Below are 18,260 nucleotides of genomic sequence, written 5' to 3' on the forward strand. Positions count from 1 at the left end.
AGGTACAGGCAGAGCATCAAGGCGTGACAGCAGCTGAGCGGGGGACAGAGGCACCCGGGACTGTCGGTAGAAGCGAAACACGGGGACTTTGAGAACTGCCCTGACGCACCAAGTGAAGGCATCGCAGCGTCTCACAGAGGGACGATTTGCCGTGGCTGGGCCTCTCCTGCCCCAGAGGAGAGGGGGTGTCGTTCCATGCACTCGGGAAGGAGGTAGCAGGCAGGAGTCGGACAGGCTGTGGGGAGGGAACTCAACCATTACCAGGCATGTGGTGATTGGGAGAGCTTGCAGGTGACGTGCTGGCTGGCTGGGGAGGTGGGACGGCAGGGTGGGGCAACCTGGCCCCCCTGCTGTAGGGAGGAGTTGGAGAGGCAGCAGAAAGTTGCATTTAAATTACTAGGAAGTCTGAAATCTGTGCTGTCCAGTAACTTTCTCTGACACACCTCTGGCCATCCCACACGCCGGGCCGCACGCAGGGTCTGGCAGAAGCCGAGCAGCAGGGTAAGTAGAAGGGGGTTTGGTATGAGGCACGGGGGGGGGGGGGGAGATAAAGCCAGCTCAGAGCCAATGAGCTCCACCCGAAACATCGTGGAAGAAGAGGGCGGGAGGCCTGGCACGATGGAGGTGCCTGCGGTGGCTCTCGGATGATGGTTCCACTGAGGTGGTCACGTCCTGCAGAATTCTGCGTTAGCCCAGGACCTGGGGGAAAGTGACAGATGCTGGGACAAACAGCCACTGGGGAGGTCCAGCAGTTCGGGGAGGACAAAGTCCTGTTGAAGCGGGGGAGGGACAGTCTGGAATCATTCCCAAAAAGCAACAGGCCCTTGGAGAAAGGGGTTAAATCGAACCAGGTGCTCGGCCAAACCCGCAGACGCTCAGTGCCGGTAGATCAATGTGAGGGCTTAAGAGGGAACTGGGAGAGGAGCCTGACATCAGGCACGAGGGAAAGCGGGGAAATGGCACGAATCAGCGTATAACAGTCCTGGTTGCACCATGGCTCCTTTCGGACAATGACACCTGCTCCTCCGCCGCAGCAGGGGGGCCGAAGCCTGCGCCCGCCTGCCCCTGCCCCCTGGGCGGGGGCTGGGGACAAAGTCAAAGCTCAAGCCGGGCCACCCCCAGATTCCAGGTTATTTCCCGCGGCCTTTGGGCTGGTGCCACGCCAGGGGCAGCCCGTTGCTCAGACGTGCCCTGTGGGCAGCCGAAGTAGCCCGCGAAAGGAGAAACACGGGGACCCCCCGGAGCCCCCAGCCCCGCTCACTCCAACACCTGCATCAGGCTGCAGAGCCTCAGGGCTCCCTCTCCTTGGCCCCGACGGAGCGGAGGTGACGACTGTCTTGTAGGGCCTCCTCCCTTCACGGAGACTCCCGGGAGGCAGCAGTGGAAGAGCTGTGGGGGGAGGGGGAGACTGGGACTCCCTTTCTACGTCACAGTTCCAAGCCACTTCTGCTGTTTTGGGGCTGGCTGCTTCGTCTGTGGGCGTCTGTGTCTGCCAGGCCGGTGGTGGAGAAGGAACAGGCTGTGGAAATTCTGCCCCAAGATTGGCTTCCACAGGAACGATTGACAGGGGAGGGTCTATTTTTTATTTTTGACGAACTCTGATTTTAAAAAGACAAGTATGGAAACGCTAACTCTGCACTGGGACTGAGACTACCTAATAGATCTGCAGCCAGGAGCCAAGAAGACCCTTTGGATGACTCTGTGGCCTGCCAGAACCCAGGCTGACAACACTCTGGGAATACCTCCAAGAGCACCTGGCCCATAGGTTTATCCCACACCAATCCTTTTAATCAAGGAGAAACACAGCAGTCTCTGTCTCTGTGTTAATTAGGTCTAATTGAATCAGAAAACTATCAGGAATTGTTACTTGTCACCCCTCATTTCTGTGTTGCTGGATAGCAGGAAGTTACCTGCATATTCACTAATTTGGACCTACAAGGGACATACAACATCATGCAAATTAGGGAAGAGGACGAGTGGAAGACCATCTTCCAATATGGCCGTCTAGGACTCTTCTCTAATGCCCTTTGGGCTGACCAATGCCCTGGCTCCTTTTATAGAATTGTAGAACCATAGAGCTGGAAGAGACCTCAGGAGGTCATCAAGTCCAGCCCCCTGCCCTAGGCAGGACCAATCCCAACGAAATCATCCCAGCCAGGGCTTTGTCAAGCCGAGACTTAAACACCTCTAGGGATGGAGATTCCACCACCTCCCTAGGGAACCAATCCCAGCGCTTCTCCACCCACCTAGGGAAATAGTTTTTCCTAGTATCCAACCTAGACCTCCCCCACCACAACTTGAGACCATTGTTCCTTGTTCTGCCATCTGTCACTACTGAGAACAGCCTCTCTCCAGCCTCTTTGGAACCTCCCTTCAGGAAGTTGAAAGCTGCTATCAAATCCCCCCTCACCCTTCTCCTCCAAAGACTAAGCAAACCCAAATCCCTCAGTTTCTCCTCATAAGTCATGTGCTCCAGCCCCCTAATCATTTTGGGCACCCTCCGCTGGACCCTCTCCAATGCGTCCACATCCTTTCTATAGTGGGGGGCCCAGAAATGGACACAATACTCCAGATGTGGCCTCACCAGAGCCGAGTAAAGGGGAATAATCACTTCTCTGGATCTGCTGACAACGCTCCTCCTGATATGCCATTAGCCTTCTTGGCTACAAGGGCACACTGTGGACTCATATCCAGCTTCTCATCCACTGTAACCCCCAGGTCCTTTTCTGCTGAACTGCTACTTAGCCAGTCGGTCCCCAGCCTGTAACAATACTTGGGATTCTTCTGTCCCAAGCACAGGACTCTACACTTGTCCTTGTTGAACTTCATCAGATTTCTTTTGGTCCAATCCTCTAATCTGTCCAGGTCACTCTGGACCCTGTCCCTGCCCTCCAGCATATCTACCGCTCCTCCTAGCTTGGTGTCATCTGCAAACTTGCTGAGGGTGCAATCCATCCCCTCATCCAGATCATTAATAAAGATGTTGAACAAAACTGGTCCTAGAACCGATCCTTGGGGCACTCCGCTAGAAACCGACCACCATCCTGACATCGAGTCATTGATCACTACCTGCTGGGCCTGACAGTTTAGCCAGCTTTCTATCCATCTGAGAGTCCGTTTATCCAATCCATACTCCCTTAACTTGCTGGCAAGAATATTGTGGGAGACCGTATCAAAAGCTTTCCTAAAGTCAAGGTATATCACATCCACTGACTTTCCCACGTCCACAGAGCCAGTTACCTCAGCATAGAAGCTAATCAGATTGGTCAGACATGACTTCCCCTTGGTGAATCCATGCTGACTATTCCTGATCACCTTCCCCTCTTCCAAGTGCTTCAAAATGGATTTCTTGATGATCCCCTCCAGGATTTTTCCAGGGACTGAGGTACGACTGACTGGTCTGTAGTTCTCTGGATTGTCCTTCGTCCCTTTTTTTAAAGATGGGCACTACATTTGCCTTTTTCCAATCATCCGGGATCTTTCCCAATCTCTACGAGTTTTCAAAGGTAATGGCCAAAGCCTCCACAATGACACTTGTCAACTCCCTCATTACCTTGGATGTATAAAATCCGGGCCCATGGATTTGTGTATGTTTAACTGTCACGTTGCTGGATCTTGAGGGGAGCAGCCAGATCACTGATGCACCCATAGGTGGGGGTATTGCCCCCAAAAATGGTACAGAAGGGGGCCATGTGAGGTATTGAATAGAAGCTTATTATCTGCTAATCCTATGTACGCTGTTCATGTGTTTGTATAATGTCTGTGTGTGCAATTATTAGCATGTACTTGTATGGACACTGAATATTTCCCTGCTTGTGGTTAAGGGCCGAGCCTGTGGACATGCTAATTACCGAGGCCCTGTGGAACAATGGCTCTCAATGGGCTATGGACACACCTAAAGAATGGGGGCTGTCACCTGAGAGCAGCCAGCAGGGAACACAGAGAGGCTGAGGACCAGGTGACCTGCTACATACCAGAAGAGGCCAGGAAGGGGGTATAAAGAGGCCATGAGGTCGATGCCATTTTGTTCTCAGCTCAGCACTTCATCCCAGAGGCAGCACTGCAGGGATCGAAGAGCCCGGAAGACCTGTGAACCCATCCTGATCGTAGGATGTGCAACAAGAACTTTTAAACCAGCAGCTGTAACATCTCTGCTAGAGCCTGCATCGAGGACTGGGAGATTTGGTGCATGTAACGTACTATTCTTTAACAACCTGACTCTCAGGCTTTTCTTTCTTGTGATAATAAACCTTTAGTTTTAGATTCTAAAGGATTGGCTCAGCGTGATTTGTGGGTAAGATCCAAAGGGTAAATTGACCAGGGATCCGTGGCTGGTTTCTTGGAACTGGGCAGAACTTGTTCGGGGTAGGTGGGATTGGGTGCTAGGACCCCCCACCTGTTTATGAGGCCCGGGGCCATCTGGGGCACGGATATTGCTGGGGTGTCGGAGGGGTTTTGCTCGTGAGGCTTCAGGCAGGCTGCTGAAGAGCTCTGTGGGACTGGTTTGTGGCCTGTGTGGAGAGGTCACCAGTCTGGGGGCTGTAAGGAGCCCCGTATTCGAGCAATTCACCCTGAGCGGACGCCCTCAGCTGTGCCCAGACACGGCCCGGTCCATCACATTAACTTTTCTAAATAGTCCTTAATGTGTTCTTTCCCCATCAAGGGCTGTCACCTCCTTCCCATACTGTGTTGCCTAGTGCATTTGTCTGTGAAGACAGAGGCAAAGAAAGGATTGAGTACCTCAGCTTTTCCCACATCATCTGTTACTAGGTTATCTCCTTCATCCAATAAGGGCCCCACACCCTCTCTGATCACTGTCTTCTTGCTAACATGCCTGTAGAAACCTTTCTTGTTCCCCTTCACATTCCTTGCTAGCTGCAATTCCAATTGCGGTTTCGCCTTCCTGGTAACTCCCCTGCATTCTCAAGCAATATATTTATACTCCTCCCTAGTCATCTGTGCAAGTCTCCACTTCTTGTAAGCTTCCTTTTTATGTTTAAGCTCTCCAAAGATGTTTCCAGTAAGCCAATCTGGTCACCTACCATATTTGCTTTTCTTGCTGCACATCGGGATGGTTTCTTTCTGTGCCTTCAATAAGTGTTCTTTAAAATACTGCCAGCTGTCCTGGACTCCTTTCCCCTTCATCTAAGCATCCCAAGGGATCCTGCCCATCGGTTCTCTGAGGGAGTCAAAGTCTGATTTCTGAAGTCCAGGGTGTGTATTTTGCTGCTCTCCTTTCTTCCTTTGGTCAGGATCCTGAAATCGACCATCTCATGATCACTGCTTCCCAGGTTGTCACCCACCTCTACTTCCCCTATTAGTTCCTCCCTATTTGTGAGCAGAAGGTCAAGCTGTGCATGGCCCCTGGTCGGTTCCTTCAGCACTTGTACCAAGAAGTTATCCCCAACATTCTCCAAAAACTTTCTGGATTGCCTGTGTCCTGCTGTATTGGTCTCCCAACAGATGTCAGGATGATTAAAGTCCCCCATGAGAACCAGGGCCTGTGATCTGGAAGCTTCTCTCAGTTGTCCGAAGAAAGCCTCGTCTACCTCATCCACCTGACCTGGTGGTCTATAGCAGACACCAATCATAACATCACCCCTGTTGCTTCCACCTCTAAACTTAACCCATAGATTCTCAGCAGGCTTTTCTCCCTCTAAATACTGGAGCTCCGAGCAATCATACATACAATGCAACTTCTCCTCCTTTTCTTCCCCACCTGTTTTTCCTGAACAGTCTATACCCTTCCATGACAGTGCTCCAGTCATGCGAGTCATCCCACCAAGTCTCCGTTATTCCAGTCAAATCATAGTTCTTTGACTGGGCCACGGTTTCTAATTCTTCCTGTTTGTTTCCCAGGCTTCTTGCATTTGTGTACAAACACCTTAGACAACCAGTTGGTCGCCCTGCCTTCTCCATCTGAATCAGGGGTCCTCCTTTGTTGCTCGTTCCTCCTTGTGATTCTTCCCGGTGTCCGACTTCCTCACTTACCTCAGGGCTTTGGTCACCGTCCCCCAACGAACCTAGTTTAAAGCCCTCCTCACATTGGCCAGGTCCTTAGATCCCCGGGGCACTGTGGGTGAACACTGCCCTGGTAAGTGCTTGTCCGGAGCCCCAGTGGGGCTTAGGAGTCAGGGATCAGCCTTTCTTACGTGAAGGGGATTCCCTGTTCGCTGCTACATGTGCTCTCTTCTGTTTGGAAGAGGCAGCACTCACAGCTGTGGTAGAAGGAACTGCCTTATCCCACATCTGCGCCGGTGATAATAGTAGTGGGGGTGTGGGGTGACCAGGTCCAACGCTGGTCTGAGGAGCATTTGAGGGAGATTGGGTTGAGCTGAAAATCCTCTGGCTCTCCTGGCCCTGGCTGCCAAATTTTCTCTGATGGCCGTAAACTGAACTGTAATTGTCCAGAAAATGTATGCACTGAGAGTGCTAGTCTAGCAGCGTGATTGACAGCCCGTGAGGAGAAACAGCGTTTAAAACAGAGCCCCCGCTTGGGAGAACGCTGCGAAAAAGATTAAGAAAAACATTTAAATCTGTGAAAAAAATCTCTCTCAGCCTTATGTGAGAAGGCTGGAGCTGACGCTGAGGGAAAGGAACTCCTCAGCGCAGGAGAGGGGAGTCCCCTGAGGGGACGTACGGGTCACGGGGCCCGCGCCTGTTTCCGTGTCTGATGGAAACACTCCGTCGTCTTCTTTTGTTTTGAAGGACAGTAAAATATCATACAAATATAATGAAAGGGCTGGCCAAGTAAAGGAAAAGACGAGCTGTCTCCGAGGAGAAATCTGCAGAGCGCACTGCGGGTTCTGACCAACGCCGCTGGCGGCCCAGAAGGGACGTGCGAGCTAGCTGTCAAAGCCACTGCTAGGAAAATCAGGTGCATTGCGGTGCCAAAGCACTGAAGGTGGAGCAGCCACAAGGACACTCCTCAGAGAAGGCTCAGATATCTCTTCTCTCAGCTCCTGGCGTGTTCCAGGAGGCATTTCATTTCAGCTAATGGGCGTCACAGCACTAGGGTTGCCAGGTGTCTGGTTTTTTATCAGAATACCCAGGTCACAAGGGTCCCTGGCAGCTCCAGCCAACACTGCTCGCTGGGCCATTAGAAGTCCAGTTGGTGGCACAGCAGGGCTAAGGCAGGTTTCCTACCTGCCTTGACTCCGCACAGCTCCCAGAAGCAGCCGGATGCCGGCCTTCCAGCTCATCTGCATGGAGGCAGCCAGGGGCTCCAGACATTGCTCCCACGCTCAGTTGGACAGGGGACATGCCACAGGTTCCAGGAGCTGCTTAAGGTTCACCCCACCAGTAATCTGTTCGCCTGAGTCCCCCCATGCCTCTACCCTCTGCCCCAGCCCTGATCCGCCTCCTGCCTTCCAAACCCTCATCCCCAGCCCCGCTCCAGAGCCCACACCCCTAGCCAGAGCCCTCATCCCTGGCCTCTGCACTCCTGCCCCGTGCGGGAGGGTGGGGACAGCAACTGGCAGGGAGGTAGAGAGGGTGGGGCCTTGGAGAAGGGGCGGAGCAAGGCTGTTCGGTTTTGTGCAAGTGGAAAGTGGGCCTCTCTACAGAGCACAGAGCCACCCTGGGGAAACGGGAGAGACACCCGGTCCCTCTCAGGGTCTGACATTAAACATGCACAGTTCCCATGCTTGCTGGTCGCCCGCCTTAGATGCTATTGTGTGCTGGGATCTCGGGGTTCCATTTGCGTGGCTGGGTTGAGCTGCAGGGAACATACTAACAAGCACCAGTGCAGAATTCTGGGCAACTTGACAATGGGTTAAAAGTGCAGTTCCACCAGCTCACGCAGCTCCGGCCATAGGGGCACAGGATCAGCCCTCACTGAACCGCTCCCTCCCCAGAAGCCTGGAAAGAGGAACTTTGCCTGTTGCTCTGAAGAGCAGGTGGGACCGTGAATTCCAGAGCTGGGACCAGCTCCTAGAGATCCCGGTTAAGCCAGGGGTGCTGCAGCTGATTTTGGTGACCCATCTGGAGCTGATTTTGGTGACCCCTCCCTAGGAGCTGAGGCAGGCTAGAGCCTCTTTTCCACCCCAGGTTCCTGTTTCCAGGGGCTCACAGCTCGGCTCGCCACTGAAACTTGGTGCAGATCAGCTCAACCAAGGAGGAGTTCCCGCCAATTAATGCAAACAGTCTGAGCCCCATTTGACTGACGAGTCTCTTGAAGAGAGGGCAAGTGCTCGAGTTGCCGGGTTTCGATGCTCGGGCAGCGCGGGCCTCCAGGCTGTGTGCTGGGCTCGGCGCAACACACACATCTGTGCATAGGACAGTGGCTTCGGCTGCTAGGCAGGAATGGACTGCAGCACAATGCCAGGGGTGGAGAGCTCACCCAAGCAGCACGCTGGCAGAAATCCCATGCAGACACTCCCGTGACAGGCGCTAGCTTCATGCAGAGCCCCACTTACAGCCCCACATTCCTCCTGGAATGGCTCTGTCCTACAACCTGAGACCAGCCCCTAGGACGGACCTTTGCATCCTGTTCCAGGCTACTGGGCTTCTGCGTCCCTTGGAAGCTTGGCTCGTGTGGGCACTGCCTCCAGTGGGGCTCATTCCCAACCCCGTTCCCTGGCCCAGGAGATTAGATGCCTGCTGGCAAGGCCGTAACACAGATGCTTTGTTTTTAACTTCATCAAGTGCCCAAAGACCATTCGGGTTTCAGGCAGCAGCCAGCTGAAATCTTGGCCCCACCAAAGCCACCATGAGAGCAGCCCCAAAGGCAATGGCCCCCCATGGCTTGGCTGCTAACCCAAGTGCAGCATCCGGCCCAGCCCCTGCTCCATCTCCTGCCCTGCGAGACAGGACCCCTTTGTGATCCTGTCTGGCAGCTCCCATGTCCAACACTCAAGACCCAGTCTCCCCCTGTGGCGCGCTTGCTGCGGGTGAGCGTTCCCTTCCGCAGGCCAATACTGAAGGGCTCGGACCCGTCGCTCCACGGGACCGTTCGGATGAGCCTCAGGCCATCACACGTCACCACCATGTCGAGGATTTCGCTCGCAACCCTTGTGGAGCCACCCCGCCGGGCCGTGCGCACGTGGCCGCTGGCCTGCCCAGGCTGGTTGCTCCTCTGCGCTCAGGCCAGCCAGAGGGGAAAGCTGACAGCAGCTTTGCTGGCCTGGAAGGAGTGGGGCACAGCTCCAGCTGCCAAATGGCCCCTTTTGAGTTGAGGCGGCTTGTCTCTGTCCGGATGGCTCCCGGGAGCAGTGTGCTGTCTGTGGGGAACCGGAGCGAGATGCAGACGGGGCACAGAGCAATGTGTGTAGGGAAGGAATTAATTCCTGCGTTAGGGACGACTGAGATAAGGGACATGCCTGGGGGCCCAGTGGTGTCTTTGTTCTATCTATTTCTATTTTAGAGTGCATCTGTGTGTCGGCAAGTCTGTTTGTTCAAGAACTCCTCTGAAATGGTACGAGCCAGGGCCAACAAATGTGGTACCCAACTTCCTCTTGGCTACATCTACATTGCATCCCTCTTAAAATAAGGGATAAAGGATCTTTTGGAAAAGGCTTTATTTCCCGAAAGATCCGCGTCTAGACTGGCGCTTTTTTCCGGCAAAGCTCCGTGCCAAAAAAAAGCGGCAGCCATTTTTATGCTAATGAAGCGGGGGAGATTTAAATCCCTGCTTCATTAGCAATTGCAATATGTCTAATTTGCATCCCTTTTACAAAAAAGGGATGCAGTCTAGACGTAGCCCTTGTGTGTAAATAAAATCTGGGAGGCAGGCATGACACAAGCTGCTTTCCCAGAGTCACAGGCTTAGAAGGAACCAAAAAGGTTCCTTTTCTGCAGAACTACTCAGAATTCCAGTATGTAGAGGGAGAAAAGCCTGTTGAGAGTTTATGGGTTAAGTTTAGAGGTGCAAACCACAGCAGTGATGTTGTGGTTGGTGTCTGCTACAGGCCACCGAATCAGGTGGATGAGGTAGATGAGGCTTTCTTCGGACAACTGAGCGAAGCTTCCAGATCGCAGGCCCTGGTTCTCGTGGGGGACTTTAATCACCCTGACATCTGTTGGGAAACCAATACAGCAGGACACAGGCAATCCAGGAAGTTTTTGGAGAATGTTGGGGATAACTTCTTGGTACAAGTGCTGAAGGATCTGACCAGGGGCCATGCGCAGCTTGACCTTCTGCTCACAAACAGGGAGGAACTAATAGGGGAAGTAGAGGTGGGTGACAACCTGGGAAGCAGTGATCATGAGATGGTCAATTTCAGGATCCTGACCAAAGGAAGAAAAGAGAGTAGCAAAATACACACCCTGGACTTCAGAAAAGCAGGGCAATGGGTCATCCCAGGCAGCGGGCAGACCCTGAGGGGTCCCACAGCCCTTGCCGAAGGGGGGTCAGAAGCTGTCCAGGACAGGGCAAGTACGGAGCCCGCGAGCCGGTGAGTTGCGGCACTCCCACCGGACGGACAGCAAGGTAGGCTTCCTATCTCTAGGGTCCTGGGCTGAGATCTGGAGAGAGGGTGGGCCCAGGTCTCCCTACCCCTCTCCAGCAGACCGGGATTATTCAAGCCCCCAAGAGGCTCACGGGCCGTTACTGAGGGGGATCTGACGGGATGGCAGTCGCTCCCGGAGGCGTCTGGGGCAGAACGGTAACAGGGGGTTAAACACTGGAATCAATTGCCTCTGGGTGTTCTGGAGTCCCCATCCTTGGAGAAATCTAACAGCAGGTTGGACCAGTTCCTGTCAGAGATGGTCTAGGTGGTGTCGGGTCCTGCCGTGAGGGCGGGGGATGGGACTCCATGACTCTCGAGGTCCCTGCCAGTTCTAGGATTCTGTGATTAAAACAGCCGTGCGCAGCGTGCACATTCACGGCTCTCTCTGCAGCTCACCAGGAGGCCTGAGGATGTGATGTAGGCACCAGGGACGCGCTGGGAAAATTGTTGCACTTGTTGAGAGAAATTCCAGGCCACTTGTTGCAGCCATGTCCTTGGGCAGTAATTTGCTGTGCTGGTTCCACAGTGCGGCTGCAGACACTTGTTAATCTTTTGGGCTGTAGCTTCATCCACATTCTTCTCCCCGTCTTTCACAGGCCTCCCCTGGCTGATGGCCCCTCCTTCCTAGGACAGAGAGCAAATCCTGTGTGTTGGAAATTCTTCAAGCAGAGAGCCCCAATCGATCTGTTCTTGGGCTGGTTTTCTTCAACATCCTCACTAATGACCTGGAGGAGGGGATGGGTTGTATCTTCAGCAAGTTCTCAGGTGACACTAAGCTAGGGGAGAGGTAGATACGCTGGAGGGCAGGGATAGGGTCCAGAGCGACCTAGACAGATTGGAGGATTGGGCCAAAAGAAATTGGCAGTTCAACAAGGACAGGAGAATCCTAAGCACTGTTACAGGTTGGGGACCAACTGGCTAAGTAGCAGTTCAGCAGAAAAGAACCTGGGGATTCCAGTGGATGAGAAGCTGGATATGAGTCAAAAGGGTATCCTTGTAGCCAAGAAAACTAATGGCATATTAGGGTGCATTAGGAGGAGCATTGCCAGCAGAGAAGTGATTATTCCCCTTTATTCGGCACTGGTGAGGCCTCATCTGGAGTATTGCATCCAGTTCTGGGCTATCCCCCGCCTCCACCACCACTACAGAAAGGATGTGGGTGCATTGGAGAGGGTCCAGTGAAGGGCAACCAAAATGATGAGGGGGCTGGAGCACATGACCTATGAGGCGAGGCTGAGGGATTTAGGTTTATTTAGTCTGCAGAAGAGAAGAGTGAGGGGGGATTCGAGAGCAGCCTTCAACTTCCTGAAGGGGGGTTCCAAAGAGGATGGAGAGAGGCTGTTCTCAGTGGGGGCAGGTGGCAGAACAAGGAGCAATGGGCTCAAGGTGCAGTGGGGGGGGGGGGTCTAGGTTGGATATTAGGAAAAACTATTTTCTTAGGAGGGTGGGGAAGCCCTGGGCTGGGTTCCCTAGGGAGGGGGTGGAATCTCCATTCCTAGGGGTGTTTATGTCCCGGCTTGACCAAGCCCTGGCTGGGATGACTGAGTTGGGTGGGTTCTGCTTTGGGCAGGGGGCTAGACTCGGTGACTCCAGAAGTCTCATCCAGCCCTGGGATTCTGTGGTCCTCACATTTCCCTTCTGAAGGGAGAGTTTGACTCTGTGGCATCATTCAAATGTGTCCCCTGGATGCCTTTCAGGTATCGAGCCCTGAAAATCCCTTTGCAGAGCCCCAGTCCTCTAGGTTTCGGTGGAGCTGAGCAGCCGGGGTTCCCAAGCAGGACGCATGGCCCTGAGCAGCAGACCCCCACTGCTGAATGCCTCGTGAGGTGAGCGGCTCTCGCTCAGGCAGTCACTGGCTGGGTGGGGCATTGCAGAGGAAGACTTGCAGAGACCCATTCGGTACAGCTGAGGGGGAGGGGGCTGGACGCAGAGGGGCAGGCAGCTGAACTTGAAAGCCTAAGTGGAGGGTCCTAGGTCTGGAAATAGCAGGGCCAGGCTTTTTGTGTCCTTTGGAATTGTGTCCCCAAGACAGAAAATGGCCCTTTTGCTGCAGAATAAATCCCCAAGGAGGCCAGAATGGCTATTAGCCAGGATGCTCTGGACCAGTTCCCCTAGTCTCTGTTTGCCGCACCCTGGCACCGGCCAGGAGGATGGACCACTTCTTGCCTGCCTGCTCTGTTCCCTCCCTCTGGGCACTGGGCATTGGCCACTGGCGGCAGACATGACGCTGGGCTGGATGGACCTGAGGCCTGACCCAGTCTGGCCACTCTGATGTTACCCTTCCCCCTTCTGACTAGCATCCCTTCAGTTTTGCCTGATGATCTTGAGTCTGAACTCTTCCTCAAGGACCTGGCCTCTGGACAGCATTGGGACCTCTCACTGGCAAGACTGGCTGCAGCCGTGTTCTTTTCCAGTGCTGCCTTCTGCCTCATATGTGGGAAGACCAAGATCTGGGGTTGCTTGGCCCTATGTCCTCCTGGTGGATGACCTCCATCCCCATTAAACAGCAGCCTCTGGAGAGGTCAGTGATTAGCTTTGTGCACCCAGTGCTGTGGTCCTCCTCAGGGTTATTTGTCAGGGAGAACTAGATCTAAAAGAAATGGCCCCGACACCAACGGACTGTCAGGTGGCTGGAAAGCTGGCTAGGCTGTCAGGCCCAGCGGGTAGTGAGCAACGGCTCGATGTCAGGCTGCCGGTCGGTTTCTAGTGAAGTGCCCCAAGGTTCGGTTCTAGGACCAGTTTTGTTCAACATCTTTATGAATGACCTGGATGAGGGGATGGATTCCACCTTCAGCAAGTTCGCAGATGACACCAAGCTAGGGGAGAGGTAGATACGCTGGAGGGCAGGGACAGGGTCCAGAGTGACCTGGACAGATTAGAGGATTGGGCCGCAAGAAATCTGATGAGGTTCAACAAGGACAAATGCAGAGTCCTGCATTTGGGATGGAAGAATCCCAAGCATAGATACAAGCTGGGGACCGACCGGCTAAGTAGCAGTTCAGCAGAAAAGGACCTGGGGATTCCAGTGGATGAGAAGCTGGATATGAGTCAACAGTGTGCCCTTGTAGCCAAGAGGGCTAATGGCATATTAGGGTGCATTGGGAAGATCATTGCCAACAGACCCAGAGAAGTGATTATTCCCCTTTATTCGGCTCTGGTGAGGCCACATCTGGAGTATTGTGTCCAGTTCTGGGCCCCCACTATAGAAAGGATGTGGATGCATTGGAGAGGGTCCAGCGGTGGGCAACAAAAATGATAAGGGTCTGGAGCGCATGACCTAAGAGGAGAGACTGAGGGGTTTGGGTTCAACTTCCTGAAGAGGCTGGAGAGAGGCTGTTCACAATAGTGACGGGTGGCAGAACAAGGAGCAATGGTCTCCAGTTACAGTGGGGAAGGTCTCGGTTGGATATTATGAAAAACTATTTCACTATGCGCATGGGGAAGCACTGAGATGGGTTCCCTAGAGAGGTGGTGGACTCTCCATCCCTAGAGGTGTTTAAGTCTCAGCTTGACAAAGCCCTGGCTGGGCTGATTTAATTGGGATTGGTCCTGCCTTGGGCAGGGGGCTGGACTCGATGACCTTCTGAGGTCTGTTCCAGTTCTATGATTCTATGATTCTATGAACCCTACACAACAGGTTTCTACAAGGGATGATCCAATGAGCTGATACTCATGTTTATGGGTCCTAACATTTGTCTCTCCTTCAGCTCTTACCAATTTCTGGGTTTCTCCTTCCCCTTCTGTACATGTGATTCAGATCCCCCGCCCCCTCCTTGAAGCCAGAACCTATTGTAATGGCTACAGTTAGGACTGTGTAATGGTTTCCACAACCCACCCTTGCAGGATGGCTCAACGCTAGCTGTCGCTTTCAGTGATTTGGCTAACGTTTTCCAGGTTTGATCTGTCTCAGAGTAAATTGTTTGGAGAGTTTGAGCTGGCACCGGGCAGCTGATGGAGAACAAAGCGAATGGGAAAAAATAACAAACTCCCATTATTAACACAGTCTTGTGACTTTTTAACAGCTCCGTGCTTCAGCTGTATCATCAAGCAAGCTGAAACTGGGCCAAAAGAAATGAATTGGCAGCCAGTGCCCTGATGAAAACCCATCTTGATCTGGAACGCTGAGTTGAAATTGATTTGGTTTAAAAATAGCACATCACACATGGAAGACGTGTTGTTAATCATCCTACGAGCACTTTCAGAATATCGCCCCTGCCCAAGCTAGTGGTTCTCAACACACTGACTGCAGCTACAGAACGACAAATATAATTCGAGCCTGGGACTTCACTGGCCGGGCACATCCTAGAGCAAAGCTACTTGCTCTCTGGCCCATCCCACACCTGAGCCTCTGCTGTGCCCCACTGTGCACCTGTGGGACATGAGCACCGCTGAGTCCTGGACTCCCAGAAGCGGAGGGGCTGGAACAAAGTGATAGATGAAAAATCAACAGAGCACCACGAGTGGCCGCTATGTTCAGGGCTTCCAAGGGAGTCTGAGAATAAAGTGGCTGAGCTGCCAACAAAAACACACAATCCTCCATTGAAAACAGCTCCCGTAGCAGAGGACTGGAGGGTAGAAAATGTTGCACTGGCCTTTACAGCATTTAAAAGGAGAACAGCTGGAGAAGAAAGTCGGAGTTCACAAGAGGCTTCGCTCAAGAGAATGGGGCTGTACAGTTAGGAGAGGAGAGACGCGAGTGGTGGACTCCATTCTTCTATGGCTGGGCCTCTAATCCCACTGGTCGAAGCCACGTAGTGAGTTTCCAAAAGAGCCTGGAGAAGCATCCGATGACCCTCGGGCTAGCTACCACCAAATTGAGTGTTGGTTGCCTCCGCCGAACCCCAGCTAGGAAGGGTTTGGAGATTTCCATGGGCAGGGGCTGATCAGCCCACTTCTACTTACTGTGGGATTTCCTAAATCTTCTTCTGAAGCATCCAGTGCTGGCCCCTGGCAGACGGGCCCAAGGACCCAAACAGGTCCCTATATTCCAGCCTTCCACTGCTCAACAGGCCTCCTCTCAGCTCTTACTTTTTAGGTCTCAGCCCTGAGAGTCGTGCTGTTCAGTTACCATTTTCTGGGATCTTTGTCCCCCCGGTGAGCGTACGACAACTTAATCTTCAGGTTTTTCTTTCCATCAGCACTCTGCTTCCTGCTGTCCCTTGCGCCATCCCCTCACTGCCCCTCCACCCGCCCAAGGGACTTGGCTGCTGCAAATCGGCTCAGGCTAGCTGCAGCTGACTGTTACATGACCCCTTCCCGTTATTTGCTGGAAATCTTGGCCGTCGCACAAACAGACCAATGTTCCTCTTCATATAGTAAATACAGCTCCAGTGAATGTGGCCACTTGACATGTTTAAAAGCTGCGTTTTGACTTCTAATATTAACACATTTTGAGGAAATCTTTCTTCGGTGAAAGCCAGAAAAATATTTGTTTCCTATCTCAGTAAATAGCGTGGCCAGGCTGCTATTTCGGCCCCTGAACTCCCTGCTCCGTGCCGCTGCTCCTGCTTTATCCCTGTTTGCTTCTGGGGCTCTGTGCAATACCTTCCTTGGCTCCTGTGTGCGGTGGGTAATGAGGGCCAGGGGAGGCAATGCCTAACCACGAGCCCTGGGTGGCCCCACCCGCCCACCCGTGCCACATGTAGGCTGCTATCTAGACAGCCCACTGAGGCTCGAGCCACCCAGCACTAGGGGACTCTGGCATTGGGGCTCAGCTGCCATGTGCTTGGGGGGAGAGAAGTGGCTTCAGCTGGTGGGGCGCTGGGGCTGGTGGCTCGGCTTGGGGAGCAGCTGGGGGGCAGGTCATGCTAAGAAGTTTGAGGCTGTGCAGCTGCCTAGCTGCTCCAGGGACGAGCTGCGGCTGCCTGGCGCTCCTGGACGCAGCAGGGGCACATGGCTGCCTGGTGTTGGGATTGGGAGGCATGAGCTTTGGTCAAGGGCCAGCAGCCATAATGGGGGAGCTGGGGGTGCAGGGCAGGGCCTTGGGTGGAAGGGGCCATTGGCCCACCGGCCATGTGTAGCCCTGCTGCCTGCAGGGAAGAGCTCAAAGCAGGAAAGCCCAGAGGAGAAAGGCAGAGGGAGAGCTACTGAAATGCGGAAGAAAGGGTGGGAGATGGAGGAACTGGCAGAGGAGGAGGGAGAGGGAAGCGGAGCCGGAGAATGGCAGCCAAGCACCTCAGAGCAATGGCAGAGCCACGTACCACTGCGCACTGGCTCCCCCGGGTCCTTCGCCCAGCTCTGAGCAGCACGTGGTGCCCGTGAGTCACGGAGAAGAACAGGAATTCCCCGACCGAGACTTTCAGGAGACACCCCCTGCCTGTGAGCGAGACGGGCGCTCGAGGACTCGCCGCCAGGCCTGTCACGAGTGACTCCGCGGGCCTGTGGCTGAGCTCTGTGTCACCAAGAGAAATGGTCCAATGAATGATATTCCTCCTCCCTCCCTCTCTACCCGCCTGGGCCCAACGTGGCAAGCGGGACTGAGCCCATTCTACCCCAGAGACACGACTCCTGGGGGCCTGGCCTAGCCCTGCTAGGCCTGTGAGCTCATCTCTCCAGCCGCTCTCTGCCGCTCTCACGCGCTTCCCTGCTGCAATCTTCAGCGGGGGCCTCCAGAGCCTGGACCGTGCAGCATGAGAGATGGGCCCTGGACAGGCGGAGGAGGCGGATTTATCTCAATCCTCCTCAGAGATTGCAATCGAGGGAGCTGGCGAGCCTCTCCTAAGCATGTCTCTGTCCCAAGGGGAGCGTAGCTTGAGTGCTTGCTTCTTAGAGGAATGTGCCTCAGCCCAGTTCGGCTCTGTAGGAAACCTTTCAAAGCCAAGCCAGGCTGTGCCTACACAATGGGCCACGTCCCCTCAGTGCATGTGCAAGACAGCTCTGTCCACACAAACTACGCCACGTGGCCACGCAACGGGCACCCTGCACAGCCACTCCTCTTTGCACGCACAAATGCCCATTTTGTCCCTGCAGTTACCCCTTTGGCCCTGCACCTCTTAGGTCACTTTGGGAAACTGCACCCTACCTTGCGCAGCTCAAATCCCAGACTTGTCTCGCAGCTAGGGTTGCCAGATGGTTTAAACAAAAATACTGAACACCCCTCCCAAAAAAAACACTGGGGAAAAAATTCAGTTGAGAAAAAAAAGGTGGAGACCAAAGTTGTTGAGAGAAAAAAAAAAGGACCCCGAGAGTTATTCAGCAAAAAAAATTTAAAAAATTAAAAATTAAAAAAACCAGCATGGCCCCTTTAAGAAATGCCTTTGAGGTTTTTTTTGGCCCTAACAGGCTGCTGGTGGCTAGCTGACACCTTATCTTCCTGCTTCGGGACAGACAGCAACCCTGCGGAACCAGGTAAGCACCCGGGATTTTCGTCTCCTGGCCAGGAAAAAATCAGAAAATACCGGACATTTTAGGACATTTTAGGTGTCTGGTATTCTCTGAATTTTTTTACCGGACAGGAGGTGAAAATACCAGATTGTCCGGTCAATACAGGACACCTGGCAACCCTACTCTCCACTTCGCTGCAGGTTTTGCTCAGCAAGGTGAATGCCAGTCTCAGTTTCCATCCTCTCGGAGACGTAGGGCTAGACTTTACTAGCTTTGTTTTTAATTCCTTGGGCTTTAGGCTCTGCCGCCCAGCAATAAAATCCGTGGCACTTAAAAGTGGAGACAGGAAAGTGTTTTCACGGTTTGCTAATTGCGATCCTGTGTTCAGTTTCTTCGTCTGAAGCCTGCCACATCACGGCTGATTTGCATTTGAGAGGAATGCAACACTTCCCCGTCCGCGGTCTCTGCCTGTTGGGAACCGCTAGCTCT

The sequence above is a fragment of the Pelodiscus sinensis genome, chromosome 23 (assembly GCF_049634645.1).
Source record: "Pelodiscus sinensis isolate JC-2024 chromosome 23, ASM4963464v1, whole genome shotgun sequence".
Classification (NCBI taxonomy): domain Eukaryota; kingdom Metazoa; phylum Chordata; order Testudines; family Trionychidae; genus Pelodiscus; species Pelodiscus sinensis.